The sequence below is a fragment of the Sinohyriopsis cumingii genome, chromosome 10 (assembly GCF_028554795.1).
Source record: "Sinohyriopsis cumingii isolate HCF-2022 chromosome 10, ASM2855479v2, whole genome shotgun sequence".
Classification (NCBI taxonomy): domain Eukaryota; kingdom Metazoa; phylum Mollusca; class Bivalvia; order Unionida; family Unionidae; genus Sinohyriopsis; species Sinohyriopsis cumingii.
Window position 1 is genome coordinate 25,343,780 of NC_142970.1, and position 23,095 is coordinate 25,366,874.

General features: G+C 35.5%; 1 long non-coding RNA gene and 1 pseudogene across 1 annotated transcript; one reads left to right on the forward strand and one right to left on the reverse strand.

Moving 5' to 3' along the window:
- Positions 1 to 23,095, forward strand: part of LOC149789763 (uncharacterized) — a 76,198-nt pseudogene that overhangs the window by 14,262 nt on the left and 38,841 nt on the right.
- Positions 12,308 to 22,980, reverse strand: LOC149789764 (uncharacterized). The gene is made up of 2 exons (XR_016423720.1): positions 22,791 to 22,980; positions 12,308 to 12,891 (listed from the first exon to the last, which is right to left on the reverse strand). It is a non-coding gene; the product is annotated as an uncharacterized LOC149789764 (long non-coding RNA).

Sequence of the window (23,095 nt, forward strand, 5' to 3'; positions counted from 1 at the left end):
TGTGATCCTTATACGGGCATCTATTTTGCGTTTCAAATTACTGTATAACCTTTGTCTTACAGAAATGATTTCAGTTTTTGGGCTTTCGCACTTGATGTCAAGTTCTTCTTTTGTGATCAGATTGTCTTCAGATTATTTTGATTTTAAAAGATTAATTCGTTTCTCTGGAAATATTTGAGTACTCATGCATAATTATTGGACAAAGACAATTGTTAAAATTTTATTCGGATTTACAACAACGGAATTTATTTCTAGTGTTTCTACAAGAAACTATAGATACAGCTTTATACAGACTACAGCATACGTCATCGCCCTCCATCTTGGATTTTCGTCTGGACTCAAACTTGAATTCATTAGAACATTTAATTACAAGGATTTTGAAAATTTAATTTGTTGATTATCCTTGGATTATTTTTGGATTTGATTCGTAAAACGGTAAGTTCTTTTTTATTTTTACATTGTTTTTCCAGGGAAATAAATTATTTGTTACATTTTACAAAGCTTATTGTTTTCACTCTTTCTTTGTTACCGTTTATTAGAGCCTAAACACGTAACAACAACCAATAAATGCTCTATTAGAGTGCCATGGCACAACCAAGGCATCTCGAAAGAAAGTCCAAAAACAAACAAGCAGCTCATTGGACTTGGGACACTGCCCAAGAAACTCTGCAAATCTTATAGACAAGCTGACCTCCACCCTCATTTAGCATTTGCCGACTATACTAACCATTTATCATGCATACGGATGCTAGCGGCTTTGGTCCAATGTTAATAGCAAGATGATGTAAAAAGAGGAATTGAATACGCGAGTCGTGGATTGAGACCCATCAACGACGATATCCGGCTCACAAGCTCGAATTTTTTGGCGTTGAAATGGGCCTTGATGGATAAATTCCACGACTATCTCGTAGGTTCTTCCTTCGAGGTGGTCACTGACAGCAACCCGTTAACATACGTTCTTTTGACGGTAACACTTGATACTACAGGGTATAGATTGGTTGCGGCTCTGGAAAAATAACGTTGACGGCGACGGTCTCTCGCGTTTACCACATATATTCCCAGACATGGTGGAAGCCATTTGCCATTCAGCCAACGTCTCCGTACCTCAACTAACCTTGCTGTATTTAATTTATCTTAAAGGGTCTCTTCTGCATCGCTCCAACTGTCTAATGCAAAATCACAGTAACGCTGCACACGTAGTAAACCGTTTACCTAGCCGGCCGAGTGGTTTTTGGTCTCTGGTTGAACGCCGCAGCGGTTGCTGACCTGAGTCTTTCTGTGACACCTGTGGTTCCGGTGGGTTTATGTATGTTCTACAGGGAGACTAATCTTGTTAAGCTCTGTATTTTGTTATCATTTCACAGGTATGATAGTCTTTTCTATTTTTTCAAAAAGCTTGAAGTATAGTTCCGAATGGTTATTGTTCTTGTACTTTTTAAGCGGCAAGCACACATTTGTTAAATGTCAGGAGCCATATACAATAATTGAAAGGGGTGTTTTGTGACCCAGGACTTGTGTAATGTGCGTGTTTGTCATGAGTGAGTGAGAGAGTGAGTGATTGATCGCAGCGGTGCATGATTCCTGTGCTTCAGTAGAATTAAAATCAATTCCCGGCCAAACTAACAAAAACTTATGTCATTCTTACTATGGTTCTTGAGAAGGACAACACCTCGATCAGTATGAACTGTAAAGATGAAAAGCACTTTCTTGCAAATGAAAGACCAGGGATTGAATGTAATTTGGAAAAAATTATATCCTTCGAGTCTGGTAAGATATCGTTTATATTTTTGTGTGATAAAATTATAAATGCCGGTGTGTGGGTTGTATATTGTATTTGTGTCTGTTATTCTGTATTGTATTAGTCTTGATTTCTAAGTATGCACTTTGTATTGTTTTTGGTTTATTTCGAACCATTTCATATCGTAAAAAAAATATCTCAATCGACAAGAGAGTATTATCATTTCAACCCGAAATAAAAGTACGCTCACATTATGTTCAGTATCACCTCAATAAAATAATAAAAATTGTATCTTTCTCCTTGCGAGAGAAAACAATTTTTTTATAACAGTCTGAAATATTTCATGAATCCGTGTATACCAGAAAGAAAAAGTTTAATTTTATATTCGCCAAAATTTTGACGCAATGTATTAACCTCCAGACAGAAATCTGAGTTAAATTCACATGTTAAACCTGTGAAATTCAAGACAATTTTAATAACTTGATATTGAAACTATACAGGTATTGTTCGCTTCACTAATCCGCACCCATGTAAGTTAATATATACACACCCTGAGTCACTACAAACTTACGTTACATTGCATATCCTCTTCAGCCCAAACTGTTGGCTAGAGGTCTGTACTCCGGCTCGTATATATATATATATATATATATATATATATATATATATATATATATATATATATATATATATATATGTGTGTGTGTGTGTGTGTGTGTGTGTGTGTGCGTGCGTGCGTGCGTACGTGCGTGAAAAAATATTTTAGAACATTCTAGAAAATCACTTGAATCTGTCCAGAACGTTTTGTAAAATCAAGTAACTCAGCTATTTTATACATTTCGCGTTGGCGTTTCACGCTTATAAGAGGCAACCATAATTTATTTCTGTGGATATTCTACAAGTGTATTAGTGGCAGTGAACAGGTAAGTAAATCATTTTCTTGAACTTAATGTGAAGTATTACCTTACAGACTGATAAGAAAAAAAAAACATTTTATAGATACTGTGAGAGACTGATTTTGTATGTATCCAAGAAGTAAACTTCTATCTATATCCTAGCCACGATACTAAAGTTTTATTGTCCTTTGAAATTGTAACCCTTTTCTGTTCTAAATACATTCTGTTCTGTCATCATAGAAAGAACCTTGTATTGCTTCACCACTTAGATCTTTTAGCGCATTTGTTACAGGAATAGCAAATAATATTTTGTCTACTATAAATACTTCTTCAGACCAGTTTGGGGTAAATCCTTTTTCAAACATTTTTTTGGATAATGAAATTCTGACCATATCACCAACTTTAAAGTTATGTCTCTTATACATGTTTTCCCCTGCCTGTATAGGGCTTTATCATGCTTGTGTAGGTGATATTTTAATGGTTGAGTGCTTCTATTATAGCCATTGAACAACTGGGATAATCTGCTAATTTACTCGTTAGAAATTTTATTTCTTATGGTTCGGTTAAATAGTTCAACAACAACAGATTTTCCTTCATGACCTGTAAAATATTTTTTACTGTTAGTGTCAGACAATTTGTTTTCAAACTTCCGATTAAAGAAAACTTTTTACCCTGTTCAACCCAAATGTTATTTGGCTTTCTATCTTGTATTATTTACTTAAATGCATTATTTATTGTGCTTCACATTTTATCTTTCATCTGAACTGACCAAGAAAAGTTGTTGTATATATCTAAGGCGTTTAAAAGTATTTCTTATACGGTGCAATCATTTTCGTCAGCTAGCTGACTCATCTCGGCTAAATCTACGGCCCAGATATCATCTACCGCGTTTGCGACAACTTTTCGTCGTAGAAACGTTTTTTTACGTTTTTTTTTTTTTTTTTTTTTTTTGTAGTTCATCAGGAAGACCATCCCGCAATTTATATTTAAAGCCTATTATACCCTGAAGAAACTTTTTGTCAATACGTTCCCGAATATTGCGTGGTTGCATTGCTGATAATTAATCCAACATAATCTTGTCACATTTTGTCTTTATAGACTCATTATCTTTATTACAAATATCAAGACTCTTTACTATCGCCTCAACCTGATTATTTGGTTCTGGACCAGACAGTGAGTTATTGTTTTCGTCCAGCTGTTCGTGTAGTAGATTATATGGATCATGATACTAATGGCTCGGGAGAGTAAAACCAGTTTTCGGTTTAGGCAACCTACCTATTAATTTATAAATATCAATCCCACCACCATTTATTGTTTTGTAAAAGGTGACAGATGTTTGCATTTGCAAGCAATTATTCTTTTGTTACAACCTTGACAATAACCAACAACTATATGTCCTTCTGCAAATCAGTCATAATCGTTTTACAATTCCACGACATTATTAATAATGTTACAAATTATTGAGTCATCAACAACTATGATTGGTGGAATAACTTTCACCAAATGAGACTATTTCTTACCATGTACATCATATATACCCTTTCTCATTTTTCCTCTGTTTTTGTAGCAGCTGCTGTTTCATCAATATTTGTTTGTTCTATTTCTGCACTTTAGACAGTATATGTCAATAATATTATATAAAATTTATATCCAATATAACATGTTCATTGTTTTTACTTTTTCATTATTTGTTATCGTGCGCCCTTATCAAACTGTGCTATAACATTAAGATAACTGTTATCAGAGCTATCTCGCATCAAGTGTTTGATAAAAGCTAGAGGCTGTATTTGTGTAGAACAATGCTTTATTTCTTTGTGAGCCGTTTTAATGAACATTTTTGTTGTGTCTGCTGGAGGCAAACTACAACTATGAAAATAATTATCAAATACGCATTGAGTAACTGTCCGGTCATTAAAATTCTGAATGTTTATAATAAGGGTATGGTTTCATTTGATCAGGTAATTGATCTTTTTAAAAGACTCCTTTAAAATATGTTGTGATTTTATAAACGTATCCTTAATGTCAAAGATAGATAGCTGTGTTACAGCCGGCGTATACCCGGAAGTATTAGACCTTTGCCCCTATTCCAAACATTTTTAAAATGTTGAGCATGGGTGTTCCTGCTGCCGTACCCCAAAGCAGGGGGAGCAATGGAATTACTCCGCCGTTGGTTTGTCTCTTGGATGTTTCTTTTTTTCGTCGTTCGTTTTCGCTGCGGCATTATTGTTACAAAATGTTTACATAAAATTACATGATACGCTTGATACCAATGACTGATGTCGCTTTTTGATCTGCCCACTGACCGCCTCAGAAGCAGCTGCAACACATAAGGAACCTAATACTGGTAGTACTACCTTTACTGTGGCTGCAAGAGCACGTGCTAAAACGCTAAGAGCTGGTCCAAGAAATCCTCATTTCTTCACATTTGATTTTGATATAAATACAATTACTCCTTTACCAGACGCTTTTGCCCTAAGATATTCGTTGTAAACTGTGTTCGTTACAACAAGTTTATTGACGCCTTCGCTTGCAACTTGTTGTGCACTTGGTTTGATTTTCACAGAAATGCCATTCTTTTATGCTTTAGCAGGTTCTCAAAGTTGTCCACACAACAATGATGCGTTAATATTTTTTGTCATTATTAATCTGTTTTAGATTATATTTTATATGATCACTGATATTGTTCTACCCGTTGCGTTCATCGTTAAACATACATCAAATGCAATAAAAGCGTATACGTTATATGCATCGGCTGCATTTCCAAAGGTCCATGTTACATCAATATCATCCATACTATTTATAACTTGCTCAAAGTTCTTGGATACATTGGATGCATAAAAAATGCCAGATTAGGGCTTGTAAATTCAGTCAGTGAAATCTGAGACATAACTGATGGTTCCATATTTGTTTTGTGCCTCTATAAGCATCGCTTAAGGTCGTGAAACGTTACAGTCTGGTTGATTAGAATCACACTTACCATCTTTCTCTTGAGATAGCCTAAATTTATCCTAACGCTTATTCTTCTAACTTTAAGGTTATCGAAAACTATGTTGCTTTGCTGCTAATTGTTGTCTCTAGCCTGTAGCTGAAAACGATAAATACATGATGAGGAAGTAGTTCGTTTGATGCTGTTGTTATTCCCCATATTGTTCGCGTTCTACCAGCATAACTTTGTCTGCAAATTTTATATTGCTCAAAATATATTATTCTAGTATGCGCTGCTAATTCAGCATTAAGTTCGAATTGTTTTGTAAGAGACGGCACAACCTTTGGCATCCACAATGACAAGTGTGATATAACAAACTGTCCGTTGTCCACACCAGCTGCGCGTATTATTAGGTTGTTTTGTTCTGCTCTTTGAAGACTAATGGCATGATTAACACCTCTAAAAGCTTTTGTGTAGTGTCTGCAAACTCCACACGCAGAGCGTAGTGGAAGAAACATGGTTACCTGGTTGTTGCCGCTGGTAGATATTTTTCTTGTTTCAAATCCTTCATTATAATGTATATTTTCCTTGGATATTGAACAAACCCAATTGTAGGTGCAAGTTATTCTGCGTGATTTGCTCCTGCTGTAGTTTACGCTAGACCCCAGTACCTAATTGGGTTATTTAACGCCTAAGCAGTAGCTGCTAAATAAGCTGAAGCTGCTGGTGGTCTAATTCCAGCCTCATTTGCCAGCGCAATTACAACATTTATAATATTAACAAGTGTTGGCTGCATTGTCAGCACTAGCTACGTATTGTATCACGGTTCGTGAAATTTCATTTGAACTAGTTAACTCTTTTCCTGTATCCTTAAATCATAAAATGTTAGTTGCCACACTGCTTGAATAATCTTCTGTATAATCAATTATACGTAATACTTGTGTTGCAACCGCCACATGAAGTAAAATATCCTCTATTGTTTGATTTCCAAGTTGATATTGTCCAGACTGAAATAAAGACCATCCGTTATTTACTAGTGAAATGTGTGTTCCAGCTGGATATGGAGCACCACCAACTATCTGTCCACGAAACCTCAAGAAAAGCTTTTCTTGGCAGTAGGTTAGCATCTTCATCTCTTGTCATAATTCGCCTAGCAACAAGCGCGTTCATTTTGTTGTTGTTGATTGGTCATCCAGTTACTCTGTGTATTCTAACTCGGTGAGCAGTTGGTAGTTAGAGATCAGTGACTCCGTTAAATTAAAGCAATCTCTCACTGACATTATTAATAAACTTTACATACAATTACACGCTTGATTAAAAAAAAAATTTTCTTATTGACGTTAGAACACGACTACATTACACGGTACAATTACAGCGCTATCTTTTAACCTTCTTATTATTCTCTCTCCTTCCGGCGACAGTAATGTATTAGCTATTCTAATCATGGCAGCTTTTGTCGCTTGGATGGAGCAATGTCTGAAATTGTTTTCTTAATTTCTGCTTGTGTCTGTGAGCTGCCATCTATTTTCTCTGCTATCTTTTTACCCACCGCAGTGCCTATCCCGGATGATGCTCCTATCGCAAACGATTACCAGCTTGAATCACAACCTTTTGTGATTTACCTGGTAAAAGATGTTCCCCAAATGTTGCTTTATCACCAAATATATTTCTGCCTACAACTTTCTTTTGGGCAAAGATTTTTCTCATTGTTTTAAATATTTACTACACTATTTCTTTGCTACTCTCAAATGTAACCAATATGTAACGCGTTCGTCATTAAGGTATATTTGCTTTCCTGATTGGTCAATAGGTGCCAATATGATATATGGTATTTGGCTAATAAGTGTAATTAGAAAATAAATTATACTTCTTGATGTTATTTGCATTAACGAGCCTGGAGTGACATCTACAATAAACTCATATATTTGTCCTCTGCATCCAAGCGCTGTGTAAGAATCGTTAGCTATTGAGTAATTTCCTAAAAATACTGCGACAGTCTGTTATATCTACATTTTTTTTCACATTCAATCATAATTATAGGCAAAACGGAAGAACCGTACTGCTTCTTGTTAGAGCCTAATAACGAGTCTATAGAGGTGTTTGTATAAAAGTCTGCAATAATGTTATTTTGTTGACTTATCGTTGCGCGAAGCGTGTTCTAGTTTGGCTCGAAGTTTAGCACAAAGTTATCAACGTTGATACCTTGTCTTGTTAAAAGACAGTTAAATGTTTAATTTGTATGTATAACATTATAAGCACCCGGTGGTATTTTTCAGCAGTGCCGATCCCGGATGCTACATCTGTCGCAGAAGACTTACCAGGTTCAATCACTACCGGAACAACCTTTTGTAAGTTATAGTTTGGCTCGAAGTTTGGCAAAAGTTTATCAGCGTTGATACCTTGATCTGTTAAAAGACATTTCAACGTTTTATTTGTATGTATAACATTATAAGCACCTGGTTGTATTTTTGCTCTACCTCGGTTGCTTTAATTATTTGTAAAGTCATCGTTAATGTCTTTCTTTACGTTGAGTAATGACATCCAAATTTCTGCAGATATTAATCCGATTTCATATGATAATTTTGGATCTTGCTCAATGGGCAGTGTATAGGTAATTTAGAAATTGCTTTATATCTCTGCTGCTAACTTTGAATCATATAGTAATATTGTTTCACTCTGCATTATTAATTAACGATAGCAAAATCCACAAGATCTATGTAACGTATTTTATTCTTAGTTTATAGTCCATTTTCAACCAAGTAATCTAAAACTTCAATAATGTTTGTTGTCAATCTCTATTCTGTATTTCCAGCATCTTTGCTTGATATCGGAAGAATCGGTTTAACAATAACTTCTGTTATATTTGAAATAAGTCTTATACATTGCTCAGACCTCTCTTTACTAGTTATTACATTACCTTTCCTGTTAATTATATCATATAAAAATGTTTCCTGTAATCAATAGACAACAGACGGTAATTTTTTAATTTCTCATCAGTTTTCACAAGTTCATATCTTCCTCCTTTTTGATTAATTTATATTATCTTTTCTTTTAGTTTACGTATATCTTCTTGGCTACATAATGTATATAAATCTTTAAAATTTGTAAAAAATATGTGACCGGTTCATTATTTGTTACTAAATCATCCAGAGGTTTATAAAGTCCTCCTTTTTTTATCTTCTATCTTAACAGCATTCCATACGCGTCTCCTTCTCCAACTTCATAAAATTCATCTTCCTCTTTTCTTTGGCTCACCTGTTGCGTCTTCCTCAATTTTTGCGTCTTCCACTATTAATGTTTCTGAAGAAACTGACCGATCTAAAGCAAGAAACCTTCGTCGCTGATCCCAAAACTTTCTGTCCGAATCTCTTTGTCCAAATCGTAGTTGAATATTTTTTAATAGCTTTCTGTCCAGTTTGTCTATCAAGAAGTTCTTTCTCCGTCTGTTTCAGTCCAGTTATTGCTCTAACCTGACCTGCATCGTTAACAGATTTTAAAGTTATCATTGGATCCTCTGCCTGTCTTTCCCCAACCATAGCTTCTGTAATTGGTCTTAAGAATTTTTATGCTGCCTCTGCTGACTTTACTTTTCCAAGACCCTCTTCTTGTATAGCCTCTTTTATAGATCCACGCTGAGCAATTAACTTCTGATGAAATTACATCTTATTATGTACGTTACATAAAAGTGAGATTGTATCAGAGGTATGGTCATGTTTTCTTTAAACCTAAGCTTGTTATCTGACGCGTCTATGTCAAATAAAAGCGACCTGTACTTGTTGCAGGTACAACTGGCCCTTGCAGTCGCTGTATGATAAAGATTAATACATTTATCTCTGTTGACATCTCCACAATGCTCAGCCGCAACTCAAACCATGTCGTTGTTGTCTGTGTTAGGAAAAAAAATAAACACCCAGTATTGCTTCTTATACAGTTTGGTACATTATAGTAGCCCTGTTAAAGATAGTGTTGCATAGTTTATTTCATGACAGCGAAATGTATTCAGCTATCATTTGCTTATCATTGTTTTCAAGACTGTATCATCAAACAATTCTTTTATCGAATCAATATCCATGCCTGGTACAACCTTATCAGGTGTCATTTACTCAAACAAGTTGTCATTTGCCCGTCATTCGTTTTTTTTTATTGATTGTCATTAAAATCCATAATTGTTTGGTACTTATGCTGTTGTGGTTTAATATTATAAATATAAACCTTGTCATAATTAAATCTTCCATTAATAAATAGGTTCAAAAGTAAATTTGTCTTTCCACTACCTGTTCTAACCACAATCAGGTAATGACAGTCAGGAAGATCAAAATTATGTTTCTTTTATTATTTCGTTCTCTGAATCAAAGCAATTATGTTCACCTTTCATATATTTTTAAATAACCAGTTAAAATAATGGCGTACTACACAGAATGTGGAATATTGGTTGGAGGTGAAAGAGAATCAATAGGTATATCTTCGTCATATGATGACACATTAATAAAGCACAAAAAACTAGATGGTAAAGGCGATAAAATGTATGGTGATCTAACATGAACAACAATAAAATAACGTGTTTAGAGACCGCATATCCGCCAGATAAATCTGACATTACACAGGCTGTTTCTCTTGGTCAGCTACAAACTATTGATGTTGCAAATTGAGCATAGAAGGAGGTGAATGATAGGTGACCTCAATATGAAAAATAAAAAAAATAGTTGATTTGATGCAACTGACCCTGATGATACATAGGCTGTTAGCTATAAACAAGCATCAGGTGCAGTTTTAAAGTTCTCCCACTGAACATTTTATCGCAAACTTCACATGTGTACGACTTTTCTCCAGTATCAATCTTCATGACAAGTTTTAAGTGTGATTGGACATTTTGTCAAGAACTAATCACTGATATGGTTCTTCTCCAGTATGTATCCTCTCTTGTGCAGTTTTGACTATCCACTCTTACTAAAACTTTTATCACAAGGTTTGCACTTATATGTTTTTCTCTAGTATGTATTCTCATGTACAGTTTTAAATTTCCATTTATACTGAACCTTTCATCGCATACTTCACGCTTAAATGGGTTTTTCTTTATCAGTACGTATTCCCGTTCATTTTTATATTTCCACTCATGCTAAACGTTTCAGCACACACTTCACACTTAAATAGGTTTCTCATGTATTTTTCCTCGTGTGCTGTTGAGACCTTTATCCGAAGTCGAATCTGGGTGTTTCGCCGATATTTAACGCATGCGCAATCAACGTAGGGCAACTTTAGGCGATCGTCATTAAGATAAATTTATATTCGTGAAGAAAGTTTGAAACAAATTTGTAAAGATTTGACATCTAAACACTGTTAACAGATATAGTGTGTTTGCAAATGATGAGCACATATTTCAGAAACCTACCTAAAACATAAGAGTAGATATGAATACAAACTGCATCACAGAGGATCAAGGAAGCAGAAAGGATTTGTCAGCTCTATGAAATATTCTCCAGTAGGGTCGTTATGAATTACAAATAGAAACAGCGGTGGACCATCTGACCGTTGTCGGCTCCCGGAATTTGCCATTTCCTATCTGCGGTCCTGAATAGAACTTACAAAACTATCAATGACTAAAACTCGAAGAAAATCATAATTTAGAAGTTCACTATTATTTGCAAATATGTTTATTTTTTAAAATGTGGCAGAAAATGTGATATCTCTCTAAGTATTTCCTACTTGGTTACTAAATATATGTTGGCAACATTAGACTTTAATGTTTTTCCTTCAGTGTGATTGCTCATGTGCATTTTTAAAGGTCCACTGTGATTAAACATTTTATCATACTTAACGGTTACTGTAAGCACCGAAATCAACTGAAAAACTGAAATACACAACGCAATACACATGTATTTACATCTTCTCGGTATATATATATATATATATATATATATATATATATATATATATATGTGTGTGTGTGTGTGTGTGTGTAACAGTGTACACACAGGAATTATGATTTGTTTTTGTTTCAATAGTAATATAAAGCAAAACAAGATTTGATTGGAACGATTATGATACGAATTATATTTCTTCCCTAGTTATTGTTAAATTGATGCAATGTCGTCACTAAGTCTTACAATGTGCATATAATGAGAAAGAACACAATTTTTTTTGGGGGGGTGTGGTATTTTTATTTATGTTGTTGAGGAAAGTGTTGACTGCTTTGCGAAAATAAGTGCTGGTATGATAAAGAATAAGTCGACATTCTGTCGTTAACCATTTGTAATTTCATTGATATATTCCATTAAATCCAAATAATAACAGTCAGGTGCTTGATTTACATTATATACACCACAGCCTGTTTATAAAGAAATCGTTGGAGAAGTATTTTTCAATGATCAGGTTTGGATCTTTCAGCAGTATTTATCACAGCTCATAAATTAAATTTTCGTTTCGATTGTATTTGTATGAATAATAACACAAAGCAAAATAAACTTTGATTTAAATTTATATGAATTGTTTACTCTATCCTTGATTGGATATGTATTATAAACGTCGAAAGTGAAAAGTAACAAGTACCAAAAGTATCCGATATAATATATGCAAGAGTTATACTAAGAATGCGATTGTAACAAGCCAAGATATATGACGACTGACTATGACAACTCAGGAAAGCAGTTTTGCAAAGAAAAACATTCTTTGGCAAAATGTAATATTTGCATGTAGTTACATATATAAGGTGTCAGATTCCAATAAATGAATAATTTGAGCACACAGATGAATTAATTAATCCATTTGTATTCAAGATTATGTTGCTCTTGAAAATCGAACTTCAACTCATGTTACACAAGGTAAAATAAACCTAACTGAAAACAATAAAATATAACAGTGTCACGTGTCCCCTACATAATTATGACTGACCCCTGGGAAAGATGGACAATTAAAAGGCTAAATACCTCCAATCCCCCAGTCAGCTAGGCCGACGGTCTAGGTGTATAAAATATAAAAAATAATAAGGTGAAATGCATAATAATTTTTAAAAGACTATATCACGGTATGCAACAATTACAGGAAATTGTTTCAATGCAGTTGCTTTTAATCAATACAAGACCTATTCAAATTGCCAGTTATTTCATCATGCGAAATTAAAGGTGAGAATGTTTCCTTCCTGTGTCCCTTCTATGCTACTCATCTGTAACTTCCGCCTTGCATCCTTTTCTCCCGGCGGTCCTTATCGGTACTTCCGGTACCCTTGTTTCCATACTCCGGCCCTCTTCCTTCGTACAAGTGCCTATTTCCACGTGCTCTCCAAGTCTTCTCCTCTCTAATCTTCAGGTGGAGTATTATCCCAATCGGAAGGCTTCCTGTGGATTAGAAAGGTCGTACAATTTTGTCTCCATGCTCAGTCACCCAAGAATTAACACAGTCTAACTGAACTTTCATCAACATAATGACAATTAAATCATTAGGTCAACTCATACTCTCACATTCAAATATTCCATACACGCTTGTTATATAAGAAACCTCTCACGGAATTGTATAAATCCTTTTATTTATTAAATGCACGTACTCTAGTTTCGTTTATGTGTGCAAAGATACCTGAGGGTGATTTATGTATTTGTACAAATATTTCGAAATAGTGATTTCTGTTGATCTTATAATGCATGTGCGAAGTGCTTTCGACGGGAAGAACTGAATACTTCCAGCGCACAAATGATACATTGCGGCATCGTCTGTGTATAAATCCCTCAACGTAGATCAAAATGTTAACATTACGGAACGTCTTGTCAGTGAGCGGTCTACTTTAAGGACATGCATATCTTCAGCTGTAGAGCTGATTGGAGTAGTCGGACTGACCAGAGTGGTCCTACTGACCAGAGTGATCGAAGTGGATCTTCTGACCAGAGTGATCAGAGTTAACGTGGTACAATCTGTAGAGCTAACCATAGGAATTGACCGTAGCAGCTGTGAAGCTGAAACATAGCAGCCGTACAGCTGAATAAAGTGTTGCTGGTCGAGTAGCAGGTGATCGGGTGTTGCTGACCGAAATTGGAGGGCGATGATTGCTTGACTGACCAACCTGGAATATTGACTGCTTGATTGTCCAGTGTGACTGGTAGCCAAGTGTGCTGATGACTGAGTATGTAACTCCATACATGTAATATTTTAGCCGTGGGCTAATCTTTACGGTTTGTATTACCCAGTGATGTTTTTGGAGCTGTAAAGATATTGTGTACAAAAGTCCCTTTGTTTTCATTATTTTTCACTATTTGAGTGAATACATTTTTAGTATACTAGTAAAATACCATAGTTTTTACTATTTCAGTAAAACACATAATTCTTTCTTTGCGAAATCACTGTGAATCTTTCACCTCTTGTGCTTGTACTGTCTAAAGTCATTTATTTGTATTTTTATTATTTAGTTAGTGCGGATTATGTTAATTGATCCAATATTCGGATATTATACGCACGTATTAATCATAAATCTTTTCTCATTCATCATTAAACATTGTTATTTATATCTGATTTAATTCATATTTTAATTTAATTGTGTGTCAGTTTTGTTTAAAAAACGTGGGTTCGATCCCTGGCCGAATCATACCGAAGACTCACAAAAATGGTACTAACAGCTGCCTCGCTTGGCGCTCAGCATTAAGAGGTTAGTGTTAGGACTGGTCGGCCCAGTGTCAGGATAATGTGACTGGGTGGGACATCAGGCTACAAGTCTGCGGTATGATGCCCCAGTGCTAGACATCACTTTAAACTGCCACACTGCAGACATCGTATCAATATGACTGAACAATTGTTAAAGCCAAGTTAAAAAAAAAAAAAAAACTAAATCACACACTTACACACACATTTCCTACCTTACACATTATTAAGACAAATACAAATATAAAATGCCTAATTATAAGTGCACAAGCCCAACGCCTAACTCTGTTCTTACACAACTCACTATTGAATTCAGTTCTGCACCACTATGCATCACTTTGATTCTATCCCAACAACGACATATATTAATATTGAATCTTTCTAAATTAATATACGCTACATTACGACATGTTGACAATTTAGCTATACAGAAAAGATTAAATTTCAACTAAATTCAATGCACACAAAAAACATATAAATCTTACGGCACCAAGTTCGGAAAGTGAGACAGACTTGGGCGACATTTTACCTCAGAAGCCATTGTTCTAAATCTCGCCATAAGTTCCTAGAACTCATTTCCTGCTTTTCTAACGAGTGCCCAATTTGCTCTTTGAGTGCAGTCTCGTGTCTCCCAGCTTCTGTATGACCTACTCTTGCCACTTCCAAACGTGCACTGATTCTTCCAGAACGAATGTAACAGAATAACGTCTGGAAACGTGAGAAACCCGCCAAAAATTTGACTATCTTAATTCTGATTGGATACCGGTTGGGTTTTCCGGTCACTAAACATAAGCCAGCCGGTGACATCAAGGACTGATTGCAAAACAAACAGTTTCTCACTACCGCAGCAAGGATTTCTCTGAAGTAACCGCGAATTTCACTGTAGCGCAATCGTTAAGGCACAAACAGGTAGTTTATTTGTTTCAGAATCTGTCCAAAGTCGTAATATTATATAACACGTATTGACATTACCCACAGTACTTTGAATTACACATTTTATAACAAGGCATTTGTATACACGAGGCAGTAATTGTTAGCAAATTTTCTCACAGAACGTGACAAGCAAATTATGACGAAATATCTGGTTCATATTTAGATTTTTAGCAGTAAGTGGCAAAATGTAATATTTACATTTAATTACATACGTAAGGATTACAGATTTCAAAAAATGTTTCATTTGAGCAAACAGATGAATTAATTAATCCATTTGCATTCAAGATTTTGCTACTCTTGAAAACTGAACCTCAAGTCACGTTACACAAGGTTAAATAAACATAGCCGAAAAAAATATATCACATTATGAAGAAATCTCCGAGTAATGTTTAGATCTTTAGCAGAAATAGTCACAATTCGTACATTTATGTTTTGTTTCCTTTGTCCAGGTTTTCGTCTTGGTGCAACAACAGTTGTCTGATGGTCCACAAATGTTATGTATTTCGTGTTTATGTCAATGGGGCGTTTAAAGCGATTGAACAAGTTTGTGTGTTGTTGCTCTCTCATTTTTAAAAGTCTGATTTTGTTGACTGAAATTGTTGGTGACTGTTGGCAAACCGGACATTTCCGGTGCATACTAGAACATTATTCAGATTTCTGAATTGTCCAGTTACTAATTCATGTGTTGTACACATTCAGTCAGCGTCTTCCAGTCAACTATCTGTCTAAGAACGTGGTTCATAATATAATATGTTTCCACATGCAGTTTATCCGATAGATTTTTGCTGGATTATTGACTTTTAGATTGATATTTGTCTTTAGTAAATAAGAAATGTTCCTGAAATTTCAGCACAACGATTTTCGAAAGCTTCACATTTATCGTCAAATCAAATACTGTCATGAGCGTCAACTAAGCTATCATCCTCCAAAATTTCTTTCAAGATAGTGTTGCTGTCAGTCACGGTACCTGGGTCATCTGTCAATATATGCCTAACTTTATCTTGTAAATGGCGTGTGCACAGGACGTGTGTTGCTTCGGGAAGAGCTGCCGTAATTGCTTTGACTGCAGCCTTCTCATGGTCACTTCCAATTACAAGGCTCATAAGATTTGAATCCATAAATTTTACTTTCAGATGATGGAATAAAATGACTGTACGTTTCAAAATCGCTATTGTCGTGAATGACAGTTTGCCCGGAGCAACAAAGTTTCTTAGTGTCTGTTATCTGTTTGTCAGTGTGAAAAATTACATAAGCGGGGGTGGGGGTGGTGGGTGTACGCTGGTCCTGATAACTGATCGAACAAACGGGCTATTTTCAGCAACCAAATTTTCGACATGTCTAATTTGTTCAGCAATATTGTTGGAATGTCCTGTAGCTTTTCTGTCCTTGGATTTTTGATATTTTGTTTCGTCATAAATTTACTGATGTCCTTTCAGTTCAGACAGTTCATTGTATTTTGAAGACATTTATATTTAACATTTGATGCGGTTTCACTTTATTTCTGTCATTTCCGTAATGTCATTGAAAACAGTCAGGCATCCGCAAATATTGTCCTCTGTAGCGAGTTTCCAGACCTTGATAAAGCAAGAAATTTCCTTAAGTATTCAAACAGTGAAAAATTGCTTGAACGACCGCCCCATCCCCTAGCCATGTGACCCTTCTTTTGTACATATTGTCATTTTTAAACTGAATATAGTACATATGAATCACATCAATTTGATCTTCGCCAGCTTGTGGATCCAAATTTATGTACTCAATTTTCTGCTGGACTTGACTTTTTAAAGAATACTTCCCATTTATAAAATAAAAAAAACATGGTCACATCCCCGTTGTCAGACATCAAATAGAAGGATTTAGGGGCTGCACAAGCGGAAGCATCCCATACACCACAGTCGTCTTAAGAGAAACTTTTGCCATTATTTGACCTCATTTAGAGCTTTTTTTATTTTTTAATATTCACATTGAATCATGCATTTTCTTTCAGATGACATGGAATGCATTCTACACACGAGTCTGATTTTAACAAAAATTCTAGCTTTTCCTGTGTCAAGAAAACTACTCTGGTTTAATTTGCCTTCTGCTGGATGGTTGTATGTGTCATTTCCATCTTTTAGTTTGTGACTCGTTACTAACGTGTCATGTCAGAATTAAAAGAAATACCACCCACTGAATCATCTACAATTATAGTGACCATATGTTCTTTGTATTGACTTAACAGACGCACAAGTGATTGGGTATAAACACAATTGTTCTTTCTGGGACAGACATTTGTGTCCACAGTATGCACGCTGCGGGAGATGCAGATTTGTTTATTGCTCTTCCAGCAACCTTGCGATTAAAAGGTTCTATGCAAATTCAGCTTGTAACTGTGACAGATAATAAGAACGGATGTGCTTTAAGATGCTGGCACTTAGTGTATCCCCCAGGGGTGTAAAACTGAGGGTTCAAAAAAAAACTTTGTGTCAAAACTGAGGGTCAAATAAAAAAAATGTGGGTGTCAAAACTGTACTGACAAATTTTCATACGACTCATACTTTTTCAGCTTGAAATAGGATACTGCAACTTGCACAACATAACTCTCCCTCTCTCTCTAAACATACAAATAAACCAACATGCACAATTAACAAACAAATGCATTATCCATTCAAAGAATAATTTTATTAGTTCATTTTTCTTTTAAAGTCGTACTTTTAACAGTCTCCTGAAGCAATACTATAGCCCAACACATTACATATAAGCCAATACAAAAATCCAAATAAATCTTTTAAAACCAAATGGGAGTTAATTTACTGCCTGTCATAAAATGTGTACTTTCATCGGTTTCATTGTACTTCGTCCTAGAACACATTTATCCAAATTTCAAGAAGGATAATGATTCATCTTCTTTCTAATAAGTTACACTTGAACTTTAAAATCTTTCTTTTATTGCAGCAGAGTTAAAAACCAACAAAATCTGCAATGACCCGCTGACTTTGTAATCCAAATAACGCATTTGTCTGCAAGTTTACTGATTTCTTTGTTGTGAAAGAATGTCTTGGTTATAATGTGTTCTCCAGATAACTTGTGGCAAACAAAGGCAGACTTTTTAAAATTCTAAAACCCTGTCATGAAAGGATTATTCACTTTTTCAGTCTTTGCAATCACGTGATCAGAAGTCACACCAGTAATCCTAATGAATGTGCTGTATTCCAGTCACGGGAATTATTTTCTCCATTTTTCATCAAAGTTAGGTCCACAGTTACTATTTTGTGTTCTGCTTCTTTCACTTTCTTCGCTAATGATTTTTAGTGCACGACGTTTGAATATGGAGATCACTTTCTAGTGCAACAAGCATTGAGGTTAAACATCTAGATGGCAGCTTGCTGTCCTTGATGGAAATTGCATGAGAGCTCACGAGATTTGGGGAAGCTACTCCATCATAACATTGCCTATGCTAGTCTGGTTCATTGATTAGTATGTTCCCTGTGCTGCACTCTGCTATATGAATAGAGGAGAGCAAGGCAGGGAGCAAACAAAGCGGGGAACCAGTCAATGCCTATACTCAAAGTATATGCGATGCCATCCATCGTCCAATGCATTAGGTATTAAATAAATCCTGATCACATTATGAAATTCCTTTGTGTCTCAAAAATGCAAGGCAACAAAATGTGTGCGTCATTTTTCTCTAGCCTGCATCCCTGACACACAAATGTGCATAGTGAAACACTGCTAAGTGCATAAATGTGCACCATTTCAGAGTAGGTGTGTGGTTTGGATTTTTAACATAGATTTTAACAATTTTTCAGTCATATCACTACGATGTCTGCAGTGTGGCAGTTTATAGTGATGTCTAGCACTGGGGCATCATGCCGCAGACATGTGGCACGATGTCACCACCCAGTCACATTATCCTGACACTGGGCCGACCAGTGCTAACACTAACCTCATATTGCTGAGCACCAAGAGAGGCAGCTGTTAGTACCATTTTTGTAAGTCTTTGGTATGACTCAGCTGAGGATCGATCCCACGACCTCCCACATTCCAGGCAGATGGTCTAACCACTAGGCCACCGGAGAGGTCACTGAACCAGTGAGTGCTAGACACTGTTCTGTATAAAAGGTTATCATCACCACCAACTGGAATTCATACAAGAAATTACAAAATTAAAAATAAAAACTACATCTTACTTATTGGTTTATTCAATAGGCATGGAGGGACATTAACTATGATACTGGATAGTCCAAACAACAGCCAATTCCTTTTTAATAAATGTACCCAGATAAAATAGTTTGCTAAAATTTCAAAGGAAACAGATTACCTTTGAAGCACCAATTGTTTTGAAAACGTACTCAGCAAATGGAAGAAAAAAATCAGTCTCAATCATGCAGTACAATTATTTCATGTTGCTCCCGCAATAAGAAATAGGCATTTGTTTGGTTCTCCAAATCTGTCAGTTAGCGGCGACTTCAATAACCCATACACCCTTCAAAGAAAGCTGACTACAATCATTCAATAAAAACAAAGAACTTCTCTTCAGAGGAAGTCAGTACCAAACTTAAATAAAAGTGATGAAATCTGATGGATTTATGCATTTTCCAACGTGACTGGAACACATTAACTGTGTCATGAAAGTTTCCTTTTTGTAAAGAAAAAGTTTATACTTATGAACGATACCAACAACAGCTTAAAACACGAACTAACTTTTACCAACTTGGGACGTACTGAAAAGAAAATGTGCTTCGTCAACATTATGTGATTCTGCTATGTTTTTCCACTGAATTCAGACCAATATGACCAGTGACAAATTTAATGAATATTTTAAAGCTGTGTGCATATTTTCAATGGAATCACTTGTATTGTGGATTCAATGTATATGACGAGGCTTGCGGGTCAGTACACAGTGTTGATACTCTATTTATGCTATACATTAGACATGTATATATAAACAGTATTCACGTATATGTACCAATTCGTGGTTCTCTAAATACAGTAAACTATTATATATGTCTTCTCTGGTTTAACTACAGGTGTATTTCTCATTTAATATGCATCAATTTAAGATGGTAACTGTGCCAAAGAAGCACGTATTATACCGCCCGCATTTATTACCTACACACCCCACCCACAATATTTTTTGGGTACATGCATCATTTTCTTCAGCAAACTGACCTGGTTGCTTATAACACGGTTCGGTCTATAATGCAGTCAGATTCTACGGCTCCCAACTAACATGTTATAGCGGGGTCACACTGTAAATTTTCTTAATCTGAATAAGAAATGGTAAGAAAAGGCAGGACAATAAAGGTGTGTGTATTCAATTAGTACATGTATTAAGCAATTTAAAACAATATGAATTAGACCGATCTATGCAGTCCATTCCGGAACGATCAGTCTTTATCATACCACTTCCGGAACGATCAGCCGTTTATGATACCTGTCCAATAAAGTACAACTGATTGATGAATTCTATAATTAGGACAAAAGTTCATTGGTATAAAAATCGCTCCAATCATATTTTATTTTGCTCTATAATGAAAGATATTTTTATAACACTAAGAACAGCTAAATACGTGTGTACTTCTGTATGCATTTCAGTTTTTTGTGTATTTCGGTGTTTATAGTAACCCCACACTTCTCACTTGTATGGTTTTTCTCCATCCTCAATGCTCATGTACCGTTTTAAATTTCCGCTCTGTCTAAACCTTTGATCATATACTTCAGACTTGAATGGTTTTTTCTCCAGTAGGTATCCTCGTGTGCTGTTTTAAATATCCGCTGCAACTGAACATTTTATCACACTATTGACACTTTTCTGGTTTTACTCCAGTATGTTAATGCATTTTTAAATATGTAAACTGATTAAATATTTCATCACACAATTGACACTTAAATGGTGCTTTCACCAGTGTGAATCCTCATGTGCAGATTTAACTTTTCACTTCTACTAAACAGTATCACACACTTCACACTTAAATAGTTTTTCTCGAGTATGTATTCTTTTGTTCCGTTTTAAATGTTCACTGTAAACTTTTCATGACGTACTTCACACTTAAATGGTTTTCCTGTGCTGTTTAAAATCTTTGCAGCAGCTGAACATTTTATGACACATTTCACACTTATATGGATTTTCTCCATCATGCATCCTCACGTGCACTTTCAAATCTCCACTCTGACTGAACATTTTAGTACATATTTCACACGTGAATGGTTTCTCTCCTGCATCAATGCTCCTGTGAAGTTTTAAATATCCACGGTGACTGAATCATCTATAACACACTTCACACTTGAATAGTTTTTCCCCCATATGAATGCTCATGTGCCGTCTTATATTTCCATTATCTGTAACCATTTTATCACATATTTCACACTTGTATGGTTTTTCGCCAGTATGAATCCTCATGTGCAGTTTTAAATTTTGACTTTGACTAAATCTTTCATCACATACTTTACTCTTAAATTGTTTTTCTCCAGTATGAATACGCATGTGCTTTCTTAAATTTAAATTCCTAGTAAAGCTTTCATCACATACTTCACACTTAAATGGTTTTTCTCCAGTATGCATCCGCATGTGCTGTTTTAAATGTCCATTCTGAGAAAAGCTTTCATTACATAGTTCACACTTAAATGGTTTCTCTCCAGTATGAATCCGCATGTGTTGTTTTAAATGTCCATTCTGCATAAATCTTTCATCACATACTTCACACTTAAATGGTTTTTCTCCAGTATGAATCCGCATGTGCCGTTTTAAACTTACATTATGAGTAAAGCTTTCATCACAGACTTCACACTTAAATGGCTTCTCTCCAGTATGAATCCGCATGTGCTGTTTTAAATTTCCACTCTGAGTAAAGCTTTCATCACATACTTCACACTTAAATGGTTTTTCTCCAGTATGAGTACGCATGTGCTGTTTTAAATGTCCATTCTTAGTAAAGCTTTTATCACATACTTCACATTTAAATGTTTTTTCTACGGTATGTACGCGCATGTGATCTTTTATATTGCTACTATGAGAAAACAGTTTATCACATACTCCACATTTAAATGGTTTTCCTCCAGCATGAATGCTCAGGTGCTGTTCTATATTTCTACTGTGAGTATACATTTTATTACTTACTTCACACTTAAATGGATTTTCTAGGAATCTATATTTGTATAGTCTTGTGCTAGATTAGTCATTCAAGTGGATTAAACTCGTATAACACGATAATATATATAGCCCTATGATCAAATACATTTCCACCATTTGATTGATTTCTGGGATTAAAGTGGCGTGCGCACGATTATGCATGTCCAACTACTTTTCACGGTCACGGTCAGAAACGACCGGTACGGAAATGGCCCGGGTTAAAAAGGCCCGGTCCAGAAAGGTCAGTAACGGGTCAGAAAGCCTGGACGGAAAAGGCCAGGGTTACAAGGGACTGTTTAAAAGATTGATTAATAATAATAATAATAATAAGAAGAAGAAGACAGCTTTTCTACAATACCCATATCTATTTACTCCTAAGTCAATGACACTTTTACATATATTGCTAAAACACTGAGCTGCAAAAACTGAAGCAATGGTCAGTGAGGATTAACACATATACAGAAATAAAGCACGGATAGCAAACATCAGACCTTTACCGATTACACAGATTGTATTACCGATATCCGGAAAGAATCAGTGATCGCAATGTACTTTTCACACTTCCTTTACCTTTTTGGGTCGGGCCTTTTCGGAACGGGCCTTTTAAGCACATGTCCGTTTTGGTCGTGGACCGTTTTGGTAGTGGACCGTTCTGACTTTGATCCTCTTTTCACCATGCGCTCGATTCTTCTTTTATCGATGCTATCAGGCTCCAACCTGGAATAGGACATTTCTAAACCAAGTCCGCGCAACTACTTAAAATTCCAAATTCTTGCGCTCATTTTCGAGAAATTGCGTGGTCGTTGGCTACAACTTAGAACAGATCATTTCTAGAGAAATTACGGCTACAACTTTGAATTACGAGCAACAACTTG